The following is a 15,680-nucleotide window of genomic DNA, read 5'->3' on the forward strand; positions in this document are numbered from 1 at the left end:
TGGCGCCCATCCTTCTGCAGAGATGAATCAGCAACTTTTCCATTCCCTCGTCCCACCTCTGGTTTGCCCTCCCCCAAAATAATCAATAAAGTGACCTTTACTCACATGTGTGGGGTCGTCCTCCGCTGAAATCTGTTGCCAAGTGTTCTTACTCGTTCCTAAAAATTCTTTCACTCTTTTAACTTATTTGAATTTTCTCTTCCGGTTCTCATTTGATAAAACAGCTACAGGAGGGGGCCTCCCTGGTGGCTGACCTCCCAGAGGTGCTGATTTCAGAGGTACCTCTGATTTCAGAACCTGTCCTCCAAGTGATTTGCCATGATTTAAGGTGAGGCTGCAGGTAAGACGCCTGGCTCCCCCTCCCCAGCATGCAGAAGGCCCAGGTTCCCTTGCTGTGTGGAAGGAGGCATCGTTGCTCAGAGAATGGACACGGAACACAGAAGTGGCTAACATAGCCGATAAGTCCAAACTTTAATGCCTTGTGAGGAGGGGAACTTTGATATTCTAAGATTTAAAACAATCTTTTTTTTATTAAAACTGTACAGTAATTTACAAATAAGTAAAAATTCTCTGGTATATATCATAGGAATCACAATACAAAAATATGTGTAAAATTTTGTAGTTGATCACCATACAAACCTATTTTAGGCCTGTAAATACTGTTTAGCACTGAACAGAATATCACGTTTAGAATGTGGTTATTAAGGAATTGCTTCAGAGAACACAAATGCTGCCCCGGCATGGTGCCAGGAGAAAAACGAGTCCTAATTTGTTTTTGCATAAATTTACAGTAAAGCTTTTAAAAATATACAGTAAACAAATATATGATTTGATACATATATTTACACCTTGATTTTCCTGAGCCTAAACATAAACCCATTACTGTGTTAAAACACACAAGCCATCTTAAGGTTTCAATGATGGGGTGATGGGAAATGTAGATTAATGTCACATGCCTCCAAACCCACTCCCGGCACTCCCTCCTTCCTGACTTCCAGCGTTGGTGTTCACCAGCCGTGTAAGGCACGCAGCGGGTCCTGAAGGCTATGGGTTCTTCGAGGGCAGATCACTTTAAGGAAGAGCCACAGTCCTTCAGCAACTGGCACGCCAGACTGTGGAAACGAGGTTCACACACATCTGTGTCAACAAGGAAGCTGCAATTTACATGGATTTCTAGCTTAGACAAATGAAAATATTTATGTCGTTCTGGGTATTGTGCACACAGTGTGATTATGTTGATAATTGTGACGCTGTACACATGTCCATGTCTTGGTTACACAGTAAACATTTCTGGCAACGTTTCGGGTCCCTCCTCTTGCTTCATCAGGAAGCGATGCATTTACACACAGACTCCCCTGCTTGAAGAGCTAGCAGTCAGAGAGCACAAATACTTGCAGGAAATTCAATCCAGCCCACTGACTTTGAATAAAAGGTATACTCCAGGGTTTAGAAAATGCACATTATTTTAAAACACTTGAATTCTTCAGATGCTCACTGGACCAGCAGGAATCAGTGACAAATGTTCATACTTGCCTTTTGTTTTGGCAAAAGCCCAGTCCTGAAATGCTGGATTTTGTAATCAGATGAAAAGAAGGTGCCTGTGATACACGAATAAAAACAATGATGTCTAAAGAATTGACATTGCAAATAACCGTGTGCTTACAGGAACACGGCAGGGACACAAATACAGTCTGGTACATGGAGAGTTATTTAAAACATTCACTGAGCCATTTTCCCTTTGCTGTGTAAATACTCTTTACATATAAACCACAACAGCTTCATAAGCACTGGTACATATTTACATGCTTCTCTTTCCTGTAGAGTTTGCTTTTTTTAATTACAAAGCTCTGATTGAGTGTCTGGAGCGTGTGGTGAGGGCATATGAACTACTCCAGACATAGGTACAACATGCAAAAGCACAATGGTCCAAAGAAACACAAGGAATGTGAAGCTGGGTTTCAAATGCACATCTTTAGATCCTAAACGGCCAACTCGCACAGCTGCTGTCCTGTGCAGGTGTACGTCGGGGCAGGAGCTCCCCAGCGGAGCACAGGCCCACGGGCAGTGCTCGGGGTTACGGAGTGCATCTGACGCCTCTACAGTCTATCAGCCTTCAAACTGGAAGCTCACCCAGAGCTCCGTGGTGGCTTTTATTAATGCAAGACTATTGTTTGCCATTCGGTTCTGAGTACAACAAATGTGCCAAGAGGATGCAGTCATCAGAACGAGACAAAACTATGGATGGAAGGTTAAACAAGATTTCAGACTTGAGATGAAAACCCTGACATCAGCCTCAGCTAGGGAAGCAGTCAACTGGCCCCAAGTCTTGTCCACGTGAATAAGTAACTGACCTTTAATGACAACAGAAAGGATGAGTTCTTCTTGGACAGGGGCTGATTAATAGCGCAGTGCCCAGCAGAAACCCTGCACCCACCAAAGAAAAGCGTATCTGTCTGATCCTATAAGTTTTCTCTCAATTTCAACCCAGGGAGTCAAGCGTGGTCTGGCTGCCACCAGTGTCTGCACCAGAGCTGAACATTTCTCCCGACACAAATATAAAATGAACCTAACACTTCCAGACAACACAGTCGTCCCTCCCTCAAGCCAGTCGGTAACAAAGTCGATTTCTTTCATACAACGTTTGTTACATTCTCACCCGGCTGCTCGTCTCACTACCCAGCGTGTCAGCTTCTAGGTGCCTCAGAAGAGCTGAAATCCTGTGGGTCTCCAGTTGAGCATGTGTGCACACACACACACAGACTCGTGCACACACACACACACACACACTGCTCACAAATTCAGCCCTGAGGGTGACAACCTCAGACCACCAAGGGAGCCAGGTCAACAGAAGAACCACCTCCCACTGGGAGTCATTCTGGATCCCAGAGCCGGGAGACTCTCCTGGGCTTGCGCCAGAGCGCTGGGCAGGAATGGAGATCACACTTAAGACTGGCTTCATCGACCTGCTGTTTTCTCTCTGAAAAAGAGTGAAGACAAAAGCTTGATTTTAGTGTGAGACATCTGAGGCACTCGTGGGCAACCCTCACGGTGGAGACGGTCTGGAGGAACCCCACAGGCGAGGGTGCTGACCACCATGGGCTCTGCACGTGGACGGGCAGATTACGCTGGCTCCAGCACCAGCCAGCATCACATCCGGAGCCTCCAGCCCGGGAGACGCAAAGGGCTCTTCCCAGGAGATGGAGAGGCTGCAAAGATGCGTCCCGGGGCCTCGGGAAGCCATGTGCAGATGCCCATGTTTCTACCCCATTTTTAATGTTTGGAACAAGGTGTGAAGGAGCCGCTCAGGTTCCTTGTAACAAGGAGGGTGGGCCCCAGATCAGCCCCTGGGGAGGCAGCAGTGAGAGTAGGGGGGCAGGGGGAGGGGATTGGGAGAGGTAGGGAGGAGGGTCTGGGGCGGAACCCCTGGAAATCCCACAGCTGTCTAATCTAGGAGAGGCTGTAGAAGTTTTTGTTTTGTTTTTCAGTTTCGGTTTTTACCTAACTTCTAAGTAAGAGGAGATTCCCCCAATAGCACGCAAACCACAGGCAGTAGAACCACACACGCACACTGACGCCCCCCAAGACGTCATGTGTCACAGCTGAAAGCTCTGCGGCAATTGAAGCAACACCCTGTTCTTTGTGCCTTTAACCCGATTCATTTCTAAACAGGTTCTCGTCAAATCATCCATTTCTAGAATGTTAGAGATGAAGGGACCCTCCAGTCTAGCCCTCCCATTTTGCAGATGGAAAAGCTGAAGCCCCCGAAAAGGCATCTCCTGAGGTCACACTTCTAGGCTGACCGGAGCCAGGGCCCCTCCCCACCCCATGCCCCTGCCTCTCTGAATTAAGATGACAATAGCCTGGGGCTACCAGGAAGTGCACACATGCAAATAGAGAACAGAAGTCTGGTTGAAAATCTCGTGCAGAATTCTAAAAAGTTACTCCCCCAACTGAAGGGACAAGACAACCACATCTGGGCAACGCGGTCACTTGATCCCCTCTCCTGAGTCAGTCCTGCCCCACTTTGCTGACACACTCGTTCACTGCCACTGTCTCCAGAATTGGGCACTTTCTGCCCTCAACCATGACCACGACACTCCACATGCACACTTACCCACACACACACGTGTACACACACACATGCACAGAGGCATGCTTCTGCTTCCAGGCTTCCCAAGACCCTTCTGCCCCACCCTGAGTCCCATCTCCTCTGGGGGATACAGGGTCCTCTGCCCCTCCCTTTTCTGGACACTGGCCCAATTTCCTGACTGTCCCCACAGTCAGCCCAAGAGCTCATCCAAGCTGGAGCCACGCAAGACATAGGACAGGCGAGCGTGAGATCATCTCGTGGGTCTGACCTCGGTCTCATGGCCCCAGGGGGCTCCTCAGGGCCCCACCGAGGCCCTGGCCCAGTGCTAGGACAGACCCCCCCAGACTCCTCATTCAAGAGCTGCTCTGTGGGCAGGAGCTGAGGGTGCTGTCTGTAGAAGGGCCTGCTGGCCATGTTGGCCCTTGATTAGTGTCTGGAAACCTGGTTTTTGAAACATTCCCTGTATGATAAGGTTGTGCTCATGGGCTGCACTAGACTGTTTGTGCAAATGACATGATTTATGGCAAACACCTGCTTCCTTCTGAGCGCCTGGCATTGGAGAGGTCAGGAGGTACCCAGACAAGTAGCCCCAATAAAACCCTTGAACTCTGAGTCTCAATGGCCTTCCCTGGCGGAAATGCTGCACACACATGGCTGCATTTTCGCTGCTAGGGGAGAGTGTGCTCTGTGTGGCCTCCATGGGAGGGAGAGCACAGGAGATCCGCTCATGGACCCCTCCACACTCCACCTGTGTCTTCCGCCCTTCCAGATTCAGCTGTGTATCCTGATTACATCGCTGCAATAAATCTCAGCCATGGTACCACTAAGTGCTGAGTCCTGAGAAGTCTCGTGAATCACTGAGCATGTGGCTGGTCTTGGGGACCCTTGGAGCCCTCTGCTTCCACTGTTTCCAGGAACTATGGCAGACCTTCAGGCTGCAGAACGCATAAGATGTGGTCTTTGGCCTCCGTGAGCACATCTGTTCACGGATTTGTTTGTTCATGTGGCAAATATTTATTTGAATGTGTATTAGGGGCCAGGCTGAGTGTTTACTGGGGGCCACACTGAGGATTCCACAGTGAGCAAGCCAGGAACACCGGGCCCGGTGCTGCTTCTCATGGAGGTCACAGTTCACGAGGGAGGAGGGCATTGTGTGATGGGAGAGACACAGGACACGGAGGGAGCACGTGGCACATGGCGGTGCAGGTGGGAGGGTCCCCAACCAGCTCAAAGCCCAGCGGGACAGAGTCCCACAGACACACAATTGCCCTGTGATGGGGAGATGTCCCAATGAAGGTGGGGACCAAGGACCTCAGCCATGCCCTTCCTTCTGGAGGACCGGTTTTTATATTGCGCTCTGCTGAGGATGGCTGATCGAGTACAGGAATAAGTTGATAACAAAGCCCTGAATTGGGTTCGCTTCACAGTGCCAAAACGAGCAGAGGAGGGACAAGGGGACAGGAGGGCCTCTGGAGGGGCCACGACCCTGCAGGGCAATTTTGTGTGGGTGCCCAGCCCAATAGGCATGAAGAGGTCGGAACCTCGTCCAGAGCTGTGGAAGCAGGACTCCCCCGGGGACACCCATCAGGGATGTGTGCCAACGGAGTCGCTCACACAGATTGGGAAAGAACACTCTGCCTGACGTCCAAATAGAGCCAAGTAGCAGGCCCCGCCGTCTGTGTTTGCGCTGGGGACTCCCACTGGGATCTCGACAGTTGGGAAACATAGAGCTGTTGGCAGGGGAGACCGGCACCTGCCCGAGGTCGGAAAAGCCCGCTTGGATTGGAGCCAACTGCAGATGGCGAGCCCATGGGAAAGCTCCGGCCCGAGGCCTCACTGGGTGTCCAGAAACGCACGTAAGCACGTAAACCCGGGTGCCCCACAGCAGGGCCGGGTGGAAGGCCACGTAGGAGAGCCCGATTCCACAGACACTGGCACTCACAGAGGGGTGAGACCCTACAACCCGACCTTTGCTCTCTGCCCCGAAACAACGCCACCTACTTCCTGTGCCCCAGATCTCCCCCCCCCCCCACCGCCACGAGAAGAACACACACAAATACACGTGTTGTCAGCTCACAGGACAACGAGGAGTGGGCTGAAAGACAGAACCCTTCCACTGCAGCTCTGTCTGCCTGGGAAACTGCAGCCAAACATTTTCAAACCAAACAGAAGCAAATGGCAACAATAAACGTGTCTGGGCCCAGGTCCTTTTCCCTAAAGCTCTCATCTGGGGGGAAATATCAAGAAACAGACGGCCTAGCCCAGACCCGGCTTAGGCTCCTCCCCTCCTAGCTCTCCACCGGGCCTTTCTGTCAACCCTACAGATGGCGCCAGCACTGCCATCAATCCCGCCTGCCCTGGGCCACCTGTGAGGGCCCCTGGCCCCAGGTCCCACAGAGGGGAGCACGGCGTGGCTCACACAGACGCTGGGACGGTCCTCTCCATTCTTCACATGCACAGTGGGCCTGCTCTGGGGCTCCTCCTCCTGGTTCGACTCTGCAGCTGCCTAGGAAACACATAATAAAGGGAGCGGCCACTTTCATGGAGCAGGTGAGGACATTGCCCCAGGCCCTTGACCGGCAGAAACTTGACCCCAGAAACTTGACTGGGCACGGGGGCCCAGACATTTGCCAAGCATGATTCTGGATGTGTCTGTGAGGGTGTTTCAGGATGAGATTAGCATTTGAATTGATAGACTGAGTAAAGCAGGTTGCGCTCCCCAATGTGGGTGGGCCTCATCCAATCAGTTGAAGGCCTGGCTAGAACAAAAGGCCAAGGAAGAGGGAAACCCTCCAGTCTGACTGCTGAGTGGGGACTTCAGTCTTTCCCTGTCTCCAGACTTGGACTGAGGCAAGGGTTCTTCCTGGGTCTCTTCCTGCCAGCTTTCGGACAGGAATTTACACCAGAGGGCTCCTGAGTCTCGGGCCTTCTGACTCGGACCAGAGCTAGGCCATCAGCTCTCCTGGGTCTCCAGCTTGACCACTACAGATCTTAGGACTTCTCAGCCTCCATAACTGTGTGAGCCAATTGCTTATGGTAATTCCCTCTCCACACATACTGCAGACAGACAGAGAGATGGTGAGAGATTAGATAGATAGATACACACATCCCATTGGCTCTGTCCCTCTGGAGAGCCCTGACCAATGCAGACACGTTACCTGATTACCCTCCACACTTCAAGGAGCTGACTCCTTTTCAGAGCAGGAGGCCAAGGTGGACACAGGTCATCTCACCTGTCATGGCTGCATGGTTAAGAGAGGGCAGAGGCGGGACCCAAATCCAGGCCCGCCTGACTCCGGAGCTGTACTTTCAACCACTGCCACACTTGCTGAGTGGCAGCCACAGCTTCTCCAACATCTCACACCCACGGACAAGGGCTGACTAACGCAGCGTGATGGAGACCAAAGACCCTGTTGGAAAGGGGCGTGGAGGGCGTTAAAATCCCAGAGTGTACCAGCACATGGCTTTAGGAAAACTCAAACAGAGGAACATCGTAGTCAAGATACAAAGAGGTGGGGCTGGCCCGGTGGCGCAGAGGTTAAGTGTGCACGTTCCGCTTCGGCGGCCCGGTGTTCACTAGTTTGGATCCTGGTTGTGGACACGGCACGGCTTGGCAAGCCATGCTGTGGTAGGTGTCCCACATATAAAGTAGAGGAAGATGGGCACAGATGTTAGCTGAGGGCCAGGCTTCCTCAGCAAAAAAGAGGAGGATTGGTGGAAGATGTTAGCTCAGGGCTAATCTTCCAAAAAAAAAAAAAAAGATACAAAGAGGTCCCCTCTGGACCCCAGTCCCATGGAGAGGCTGAAGGTGTCTGTGGGGTCCCTCCCCACCAGAAACTCAACAGTTCTCAAAGTGGGATCCAGGGCTGGAGGCCTCAGCATCTCTTGGACTTGTCAGAAATGCAGACTCGTGGGCGCCCCCACCCTGTGGAACCAGGCCCCCTTGCAGGTGGGCCGCAGGATTGGTTTAACAAGCCTTCCAGGTGACTCAGGTTCACTCGAGTTTGAAGGCCACTGCCATGAAATTGTGTTCCTGGGGCTCCAAACACTTCTTCCCTTAAGGCTGATGTTATAGAATGTGACTATATGAGCATAGTGGGCTGTCTACCGGGTTTTCTTCCCAGTGATTTGGGAATTAGTGATCTAGGCTTGCCCTCAGCCATAGCAGTCAATTCCAGGACCACAGTGTGCCCCCTCGGTGCTGCCCACTTCCTCCTTGGGGCCCAGGGACAGTCACTGGCATGTCCTGCCGGCCTTGACACCCCTGGCACTTCTACCTGGCCAGGTATCGAGGGTGCCTGTAGTTGTGTCCTCTGCCCTGGTCGAGGCTGCCTGTGTGTGCAGGCTCACAGCCTGACCTTGGCCTGAGGTCAGCTTGGCCGTGGAGCAAACCAAGGGTGTGGCATCTGAAGCCCAGTTCCCGCCCAATGCCACCAGTCACTGTGCCCTGGACCAAGCACTGCTCGCCCTGACGATCAGTGTCCCTCCATCCCCATTCAGCAGGAGGTGGACGCCGTGTAGGAACGCCCTGGGCGGAGCCACTGCACCTCTGTCTGCACATCGGGTTCAAGTCACAAACACACCTGTTCTCCCACAGGAGCTCCTGCAAAGCGGTGTTAGCTTTGACCTCGCTTCTTTCCATCTGGGATGCTTTTTCCAACGTGCACTGGCCAGACGCCAGCCTCCTGACCCCAGAGACAAGGGCTGCCTCTCCAGACCCATCTGGAGAGGGCACTAGGAAGCAGGCCTCCTCAGCAACCTTGCTAAGCTCCAGAAGCCCAGGGGGATGTTTCCCAGGGCCTCAGTCCAGCCCCTCCAGGAGCCAATGGAGCCCCGCCCTGCTGACCCCCTGCAGGTGGACGTGCCCACATCGCCCATGCTGAACTTGGCAGCCAGGCAAGTGAGACTATCTGGCTTAGAGAAGAACTGGTACAGAATGACCAGAGATGGACGCTGGGACCGCTGTGGAGGTGAGCAGGGAGGCCACTGAGCCACCCTGGACAAGAGGAGAGGACCCCCCAGTCTCTCAGTCATTGACATTCCAGGGTCTCCTTCAGCTTCCACTTTCACGGTTCTTTGTTGCCCCTCACCTCCGTGCACCCTGGGCAGACGGAAATGGTCCTGAAGCTTGAGGGCGGGAGGGTGAGGGCAAGGGGCGTGGCAGTGACTCCAATGGCCAGAGGCCTGAAACCACAGAGGAGGCCTGGGAGATGGCGGGTCCCTGGCCTCACCCATGTCCAGACCATTCCTGTCTCCCTCGGATGCCAGGCCAGGCCAGAGGCTCCAGAAGACCCTGCCTGGCCACCCTCTCTCCCACCTCGCTGGCTGCGTGTCCTGGATGGAACCTGGCACTCTGGAGATATAACTCAAGATTCGGAGTTAATTACCTCCTCTCATGGGAAGCGAGGCCCCCAGCCTCCCAGAGCCCCCAGGACCCTGAGCCCCAGCCCGGTTCCCTGGAGTGAAGGGGAAGGCAGGGGAAGAATGTTGGGAGATGGCCTATAAGCAGAGGGGGCCGCACTTCCATTAGTTCTCCCCAAAGCTGTCTGCTCGGAGCCCCTGGTGACCTTTATTCTGCCTCCTCCTCCAGGAAGCCAGAGCACAGCCAGGAGCCAGCAGGGGAGGGGTCCCCCTGGGCAAGGAGGTCCCTGGAGCAGACTCCGGGCAGGGAGCAGCTGAGGGCTGGAGAGGGCCACACCCGAGACGCCCATCCTGGTGAGAATGGGAGCTGAGCACAGGTGTTGGGAGGCAGGCGGTGGGGACTCCATGGGAGCCAGTGAGGGGAGACAGTATCAAGAAAGCTGAGAGGGCAGGCTGGCGGAGGAGGCTGTACCTCTGCTGGGAACAGCCCGGCACCCCGTGCAGCAGCCTCGCTTAAAGGCACCAGGCCAGAGGCGCCTCGGGGCACAGCAGATCTCTGGGTCCCCCCACACCACCAGACTGGGAAGGTTGTTTGTTCTAGATCCTGCCACGGCTGCCCCGTGCATGGGGCTGTGGGCACCCTGCAAGGCGCCACTGCAGCCTCCATGGTCCCACCGCCAGGCAGGTGGGCACTGGGCTCTGCCTGCTTCCCTCCCACTGCCCGCTCTGCCTCTGACCTCAGCCTGCCTTGACAGAGCGGCCCCTGCTGCGCCTCTCACAGCCTCTGTGCATCAATGGCTCCTGACGTCTGTTGCAGAGGAGGCAGCACAGGCTGCTTTGGGGCCGTGTGTCCTGGTCCCCCAGCCTAGAGCACTGACATGGTGTGGTTGGCCAGGGCACCAAAGCAGCACAGCCCACGCTGACCTGACCCAGCATCCCCGCAGTGCATCCATGGCCCGAGCCACTGGGCTCTTAGCAGCACACAAGGAGACGCACGTGAGGCTCTGGAGAGCGTGGTGACAAAGGCGGGCTTCACCCCTTCACTGCTGCTCAGCATAGCTGAGGTGGGGCCTGTTCTCTTTCCCACGGTCCCCCATAAGCCCCCACCCCTGGTTCCCGGGAGGACCATTCCAGAGAGGGGCCACACCTGGGGGTCAGGGGGACCATTCCAGAGGTGGGGCAGGGAAGGAAGCTTCAAGAGCTGTGTTCACGGTGCAGGGACCCGCCCAGGCTGGCATTGGTGCATTCTCTACCTTCTAACCATCTGAGCACACTGGATTCCAAGCCCACCCCAGCCCAGAAGTTCCCAGGGTCAGGGCTGCACCCTCCAGGTCACGGCCAGAAGGGCATTTGGACACCAGCTCTGCCCGTCCCTCCTGGACATGGACAGTCCTCCTGGCTGATGTGGGTGCAGAATCCTCTGCCCAGGCTCCCAGGCCTCTGCCTGACCACACGTACCCACCCAAATGCACAGACATGCACACGACAAAACACACACACAGACACACGGTGCACAGGCATGTGAGAGGGCGCACACCCGCGCACACACTTTCTGCCTGCTTGCCATCGGTTCTCCATTTTGTTTCCTGTCTGGGTTCCAGGCAGCTGCTCTCACAGCCCTAGAAGGGGCTGTCCAGCTATCTTTTCTGATGCTGACTTCTCTCATAATGGCCTCTCTTATTAATGGCTTCACGGTCATGCTAGTAAAAAGATCCATTATTGCTTTAACCAAGACGGTTACATTACAGGTCGCTAGACAGCTGGCTGTGGGCCAAGAGCTGCGACGGGCAAGAACAGATTAGACAACAGAGCAATAAAGGCGGAGGGGAAACCGTTGGCTTCAGGCCAGTTATTCAATTTCTGCCTGAGAGTGTGTGCAAATCTCCCAGTAACATTAGAGAAAAACCTTTGCCTTAAGGTAAAAGCAGAAGGATTCTGAACAAAGAGCAAAAAATAAACCACTCCAAACCTGACGCGAACTGGAAAAGAGTTGGGTGCTATCTCTGAAGCTTGCGCATTTGTATGGCTGACCTGGCTTTTCGACTCCTAGGCGGACACCCAGAAGAAACTCCTGCACCGGCACCTTAACAGATTGACAAGAATGCTCAAGAAGCAATGTCTACAAAAGCCAAGCCCAAATGTTTGTCAGAGGGGAGGGAGAGCCCCAGGAATGAGTCACAAACACCGACAAGCAGACGCGCACTGCAGCACGGGTGGGTCCCAGCACGGTGATGTTAGGCACAAAGTACGTCCAAAAGGTACCTGAAGCATGACGTCTCTTTTTATAAAGCCTTAAAAACAATAAAAATTACATCTTTTAGAAACATACGTGTCTGCCACAAAGCTCTATACGTGGGCTCTGCACCAGGGTCCCAGATGGCAGTTACCTCTTGGCAATCAGGTGATGGGACGGGTTCGTATGGTTAGGAGTCAGTGTGTCCATGGACGTTATAAAGAACAAAATAACCAGATGGGCCACCCCAGACCACGGCAGGTGTGCGGCCAGAGCCAGCATCAGGACCAACACAAACCTGCGCATCAAGGAGAGAAAGATGGAGAAACTCCGTGACGAGGAATGGCGCGGCGGGAACAACAGCTGCAAGCAACCATGCACGCCAGCAGCGACCCTGCAAGCCAGCTCATTCTGAAATGCAAATACAGTGTGACCCCATGGCTCCACGTGAGTGGGACGATGCACGGGCTTGCTGCCTGCCATCACACAAGCACGCATGTGACCTCAGCCTCCGAGAACCTCCTCATTCCCACTTGGGACTGGAGCCAGGCTGATGAAGCCGCCCTGACAGGCTGGCTGCCCCCAGGGAGCATCTCTGGGCGCCCGGGCAGGGCCCCTCCATGCCTGGTATCTGAGGGCCTCCATCACCTCGGCAGGCACCGGGTCCCTGTTCCCAAGGCAGACAGGCAGTGCCTGAGGAGCGCAGTCCCTGAGCTCTGCCGCCCGCAACAAACAGCCTCAGAGAGCTAGCTGTTCACACTCGGGTGAAGCTTCCACGAGGAATCAAACAGCTCACCTTTTGTTTCTTTTCTTTCAAACATAAAACAATATATACAAATTAAGAAAATTTCGTTGGGTTATGATGGAGAGTATCATGGATATTTTTTAAAATGGAGGCTCCTGTTCCATACGTGCACAATGCTCATTAACTGTGGATGCCTTCCGAACAGGGGCAGCTTACCCCTGAATTACAAACATGACAGCAGAGCCATCATTTCTAGCCCGGCTGGCGGTAGCGCAGCACAAGCAATCCGAGACCAGGCTTCCCAGGAGCGGGGGCTGCTCATTGGCATTCGGCGCCCGCTCTGCCAGGAGCTGTAAATCTGGATCTGCTGACAGTTAATCTCACACATCTCGAGCTTCCAGACCCAGAGCTGGGCAGGCGAGGTCCCTGGTGACCCAGACCCATCTCCAGGATCCAATGGGGACAGGGACACCTGGTGCGGTCAGCTCAGAGGACTCCAGCAAGCAGCAGCACTGTCCCCCTGCTTGCCATGGTGACTCGGAGTCAGGGAGGACACTCCAGCCAGAATGGGGCTGACCACACAGTGGGGACTTGGTCTAGCCAAGCAGAAGGGATTTAATCAAAAAGAGGAAGAGTTCTTTACAACCAGAGGTAGGAGAAGACAGGGATGGACGACCACATGCAAAAAATGTGCTTCAACTGAAAACACGCACCATATGCAAAAATAACTAAAATGGATCGGGGATATAAATGTAAGATATAAAACCACACAATTCTAGAAGGAAACATGGGAAAAAATATTCGCGACTTTGAATCAGGCAAAGGCCAACAAGAAATGCACAATCCATTACACAACAAGTTGATAAGTTAGACTTCATCAAAATTAAGAACTTCTCTTCAAAAGGTACTCGTAAGAGAATAAAAAGACAAAAGAGAGATCTGGAGAATATACTTTTGGATCATATATCCAATCAAGAGTGTACCTGGAATACATAAATAAGTCTTAAAACTCAATAAGTAAAAAGTAAACAATCTAATTCAAAAATGAGCAAAAGATTTGAACAGATACTTGATCAAAGAAGACATATGGATGCACAAAATCAATACATAAAAAGATGTCCGGGGGCCGGCCTGGTGGCGCAGCGGTTAAGTTTGCATGTTCCACTTTGGTGGCCTGGGGTTCACCGGTTTGGATTCCGGGTGCGGACATGGCACTGTGTGGCAAGCCATGCTGTGGTAGGCGTCCCACATAGAAAGTAGAGGAAGATGGGCATGGATGTTAGCTCAGGGCCAGTCTTCCTCAGAAAAAAAGAAAAGAGGAGGATTGGCAGCAGTTAGCTCAGGGCTAATCTTCCTCAAAAAAATAAAATAAAAAAAGATGTCCAACATCACTAGACAGACGCAAATTAAAACCAAAATAATATACCACTACACCCCCATTAGAATGGACATTAAAAAAGACAGGTGCTGGCCCGGTGGCGCAGTGGTTAAGTTTACACATTCTGCTTTGGCGGCCTAGGGTTCGCCGGTTCGGATCCCGGGTGCGGACATGGCACCACTTGGCAAGCCATGCTGTGGTTAGCGTCCCACGTATAAAGTGGAGGAAGATGGGCATGGATGTTAGCTCAGGGCCAGTCTTCCTCAGCAAAAAGAGAAGGATTGGCAGCAGATGTTAGCTCAGGACTAATCTTCCTCAAAAAAAAAAAAAAAAAAGACAGACCCTATCAAATATCGGTGAGGATGCAGAGCAACGGGAACAGTCATACATGGCTGGTGGGAATGCAAAATGTACAGACGCTTTGGACAACAGTTTCTTATAAAATTAACACACACTTACCAATCCTGGGTATTTACCCAAGAGAAATGAAAACTTGTATTTATACAAAAACCTGTACATGAAGGTTTATGGCAGTTGCACTCACGAATGAGAAACAAGCAGATGTCCTTTGAGACTGGGTAAACTGTGGCACGCCCATGCAACAGAAACGACTCAGCAACAAAAGGAGCGAACCACAGAAACAGAGAGAATCTTCCGTGCACTTTGCTAAGCGAACAAAGCCAAACCCCCAAGCTACATGTTCTGTGTACACATTGGCTGTTCCACTTACATGACTCAGAAATCCAGGGAAACAGACCAGCGTGGCCAGGGGGTAGAGGGTGGGGTGACCACAAAGGGCGACAAGAGGGAGTTGGGGGCGAGGACACCGTCCCATGTGGTGACGGTGGTGGACTCATGCCTGTATCAAAATCCAGAGAACTGGGCACCACAAACCGTGAACTTTACTGTGTGTGAATTAAAAAAAAAAAACAATCTGTGCGGGCAGTCCATATGGAACCCAAGCTGTAACCAACGAACCTACCGGAGGGGGCGGGAAACAGCAGCACCAATCCGAGTTGTTCTGGAAGAGTGTTTTGACTGGACACTCTGAGGCTGAAGATAAAAGGAAATGCACACAAAGGTACCCAGGTTGTGTGTTGTTCCTCACAGGGCATGTGGCTCAGCGATTCTGAAACTACTCTGTGTGGATACCAGGGGTGAGCAAGTAAGAATGTGTAGTGTGGACAGGGAGAGGCACGTCTCCACGCTGCCAAAGAAAGGCGAACACGGGAAGGCTGGAGTGAAGCTCGCGTTGTCAGCCCAGAACTCAGGGGTCCTTCTGGACTCACGGTTTCACAAGAGACACGTGATAGATAGATAGCCAGATAGATAGATGGAATGGATGGTAGATAGACGATAGATAAAGGATTGATAGACAGACGATAAATAGATGATTGATAGATGATAACTAGATGGATGCAGAAATAAACAAAGCAGCATGGGCCAGCACGTGTTAGCACACAGACGTACATTTCCCAGCTGGGCCTCTAATGTCACCCGGCAGCAATGAGCACACCCAGCCCCCAGAGAGGCTGGTCCTAAGCCCCACTTTCCAAGCAGAGGAACCAGGCTCCTTGGAGAAGGGGCTGATTTCAGGCCTGGGGTGGGGAAAGTGCAAGATGACCTTGAGAAACCTGTGGTGACAGAAAGCAAGAAAGTGCTCAAAAAAATGGAAGAGGGCATGTCAAAAGGACACAGGAGCTAATGGGAAAGAAGGCTCAGGGGCTTAAGCTGGGACAATTACATCAAGAAAATAATTAATGATGGTGTTGGATTAAAACCCATAAAATAAATTAAATATCCATGAGTCCTTACTGATATAAATAACTGGATAAAGAAAGAAATGAAAGAAAAATTCTAATAGAACAGAAGA

At 52.5% G+C, this 15,680-nt stretch overlaps 1 protein-coding gene across 50 annotated transcripts in view; it reads right to left on the minus strand.

The window, feature by feature from the left end:
- Window positions 1-439: 439 nt before the first annotated feature.
- The window catches only part of JAKMIP3 (Janus kinase and microtubule interacting protein 3), a 129,402-nt gene continuing 114,161 nt past the window's right edge, over window positions 440-15,680 (minus strand). For all 50 annotated transcript variants that reach the window (XM_070558040.1, XM_070559720.1, XM_070558631.1 and 47 more), the window contains one exon: window positions 440-2,977. The gene's annotated coding sequence lies outside the window, so the exon portion shown is untranslated. The remainder of the gene's footprint in view (window positions 2,978-15,680) is intronic.

Source organism: Equus przewalskii, chromosome 1 (assembly GCF_037783145.1).
Source record: "Equus przewalskii isolate Varuska chromosome 1, EquPr2, whole genome shotgun sequence".
Taxonomy (NCBI): Eukaryota; Metazoa; Chordata; class Mammalia; order Perissodactyla; family Equidae; genus Equus; species Equus przewalskii.